The 3,142-nt window shown below is 44.6% G+C and overlaps 1 pseudogene; it reads left to right on the top strand.

The window, feature by feature from the left end:
• The window catches only part of LOC101995949, a 2,026-nt pseudogene extending 802 nt beyond the window's left edge, over nt 1-1,224 (top strand).
• The last annotated feature ends 1,918 nt before the right edge of the window (nt 1,225-3,142 follow it).

The raw sequence follows: 3,142 nt of genomic DNA, 5'->3' as shown, positions 1-3,142 counted from the left end.
AAAGAAAAATGTTACTGCTGAAGCCTACCGCCAGCACGGTGTACTCCATGCTTACCCACTTCAAGGGATTCTGGAACATTATCAATAGCATTCCCTTCCTGCGGAATTCAGTCAAGAGATACGTGTTGCCAACCAGATCGCATTTGATTGACAGCCCACCCACTTACAAGGTACACACCGTACCTACAAAACTGGGAAGCCTTTTCCACCTCTCTTACTACACCAGAGCCCCTCCTCCTCTAGCAGATGCCTGCCCAATTCCCAAGATGCGAAAAGGGAAAAAGGGCTTCCTGATTCAAAAGGTTCTGGGAAAAGTTCTAAGAAGAAAGTTCACCCCTGGTCCCCAGAGCATGAATATGATGTTTACATTTTTCGCCACCCACCGCTATTTCAATACAGACCAGAAATGAAGACCTCCGTTCACCAGAGAATTGCACAAAAAAGAAACACCCAGAGTGGGTTGATGAGCGGCTCTCCAGAAAAGCAGGTTCATACTGATGGGAGAGACCCTCAAGATTGTGATCGAACAGCCCTTGAGTGGCATTACTTCAAACTGAAGTTTGACCCGACTTTTCAATCAACGGTTGCACTATCAGAACCGCATCGCTGTTGAGTTCTAACACACTCTGTCCTTGGCATCCTCTGTTGCCGACACTTTTCAAATTAAAGACCAGAGGTATACCTTTGATTAGTTGCTCTACAACGACTCTATTACTCATAGAGCATGGACTGAACCAGTTCACTGACTTGTTCACCTTGCTATCTGCTGGCAGGGTTCCCATCAGTAGGAATGTCCCACTCAGTAGAACAAGCCACCACAACCTCAATAAACCACAGCAGACAGGTGAAATACCAAACTCTGAACGGGCACTGCAAACGCTTCTGCCTGAAGCCCAACAAATCATCTCAAGAACTCGGGAGAGAAAGACACTGCTGGGTTGAAAGCTCATATATGGTGACATTGATACCATGGAGCTATTGCCCTACTGATAGAAAAACTTAGTCCAGATGCTGTTTCAGGGGATACCCTAGTGGAAATCGGGGGCACCATTCTCCTTGGAAGGACTTATGTCTAATCTTGTCTGTTCCATACTACAGGAAGCCAAGCACTTTTGGAGGAGAAGTAAGATCATCAATGCTGCCTCAATTCAATGTCTCCTCCGCAATAACGTGAGGGGCTGTCCCTTCGCTCCACTCGGTGTTCCAAGTCCACTGCCTCCCTGAACAGCCACTGTTAGTGCAAGTTCTTTGGCACCAGACAGTGACTTAGATATCAGATCCCTCCAGATTTGGGGGAACGCTAGATGGGGCAAATGACGGCAAATAGTTGGAGACCTCATTGAATAAGTTTCCCCAGCCATGTTATGTCTCCCCGGAGTCCACTGACAGCTTGCAAGAATTTTCGATCTGTATAAAAGTGTATGAGATTACCTCAACCCTTACTTCCTACTCTGTTCTATTCTGAGAACCCAAGCTCAAATAAGGGAGAATTAAGCAGTCTTGAGATTCAGATCTGTAGCCAATCAGTGGCTCTTATGGGTTTCAAGCTATTTTTTTCTCCTTCCACTCATAATCTAAGCAATAAAGCAATAATATTTGTTGGGAACACACTGTGCGTGAATCCTCACTTTAGGGCACTGATTTGTAAACATTTCACAGCAAAGAAGCACCCCCGTTTTTATCTTTAAAGTAGATTTTAAAAATTAATTTTTATTTTATATACATTGATGTTTTGCCTGTATGTATATCTGGGTGAGGGTGTTGGATCCCCTAGAACTGGAATTACAGACAGCGGTGAGCCACCATGTGGATGCTGGAAATTGAACTCGGGTCCTCTGGAAGGGCAGTCAGTACCCCCAATGGCTGAGCCATCTCTCTATCCCATGAAGTAGATTTTTTTTTTTTTAGTGCAACAAAAGTTAACACAGAAAAGTAAGCATTATTTTCCCTTTTACAGGTGAGAAAATTAGGACATAGAATATTGATCACTTTGAGGTTTGATTGGAAACCCAAACACTAAACTAACTCTCTCACTGCTTCCCTAAACCCATTCCCAGGGGAGATGACTCAGCAAGCAAAAGCACGTGCTGTCAAGCCTGAAGACCTGAGTTCAAGCCCAAGGATCCCCATAGTAGAAGGAGACAGTCGGCAAATTTTCCTCTGACCTCCTGTACCTTTTGTGGCAAGCAACAGACACGCACGCACACACACACAAATCTAGTTTCTAAATGTTTTTAAAAACCTCATTTCCCGGGACTGGAGAGATGGCTCAGAGGTTAAGAGCACTTGCTGCTCTTCCACAGGAAATGGAAATGATATTTATGCCCTGGCAATGCAGAAGCATGCGTGGGCAGCGCGTGTATGGCGGTTCTGTTGAACTTGTCCATATCGGGTTCCGTGGTCTAAGCTGATGAGGACTTCCAGCTCACTTCCTCAAGAGGGCACCAGATCTCATTAATTACAGATGATCGTGAGTCACTGTGTGGTTGCTGAAAAATTGAACTCAGAACCTTTGGAAAAGCAGGCAGTGCTCTTAACTGCTGAGATATCGCTCCAGGAACTGAGTTCAATTCCCAGCACCCAGATGGTGGCTCACAAACATCTATAATAAGATCTGGTGCCCTCCATGCCAGCAGCACATTGTATGCATAATAAATAATTTAAAAAATCTAATCCAATTTTACAAAACTAATTATCTGTCGAAGTTTCTCCAAAGAATCTGCGTATTTCTATCAAATGTGTGTGCTCTTGGCTGGCCTGGAACTCCTTATGTAGACCAGGCTGTCCTCAGGCTCATAGATCTCTATCTGCCACTGCCTCCTAGATCCCAAACAAGAATTTCTCAGCTATTTCCTGAAAATCTGAGCACTCTGGAATCTAGCTGCAAAAGATTTTATAGAATGTTGTATTTTGTGGGCATGTGGCAAAAGGGAAAACATGGACAGGACGGGACGTTGCACTGGAGGGCTACTGATGGCCATGAAGGGAGCTGTAGTTGTCTGCATCCTACACCCCACCAACCCCAGCATTCATAACTAGGAATAAGCCTCTCTGTGTGATTTATTTGGGGGCTGGGTGGTGGACCCCCAAAAAGGAAAAAAGAGTAAAACATCACTCAAAACTGGTTGTTAATGTTAATATT

The sequence above is a fragment of the Microtus ochrogaster genome, chromosome 10 (genome assembly GCF_000317375.1).
Source record: "Microtus ochrogaster isolate Prairie Vole_2 chromosome 10, MicOch1.0, whole genome shotgun sequence".
Classification (NCBI taxonomy): Eukaryota; Metazoa; Chordata; class Mammalia; order Rodentia; family Cricetidae; genus Microtus; species Microtus ochrogaster.
Note: the sequence above shows the minus strand (reverse complement) of the source record. Positions and strands in the feature narration are given on the sequence as shown.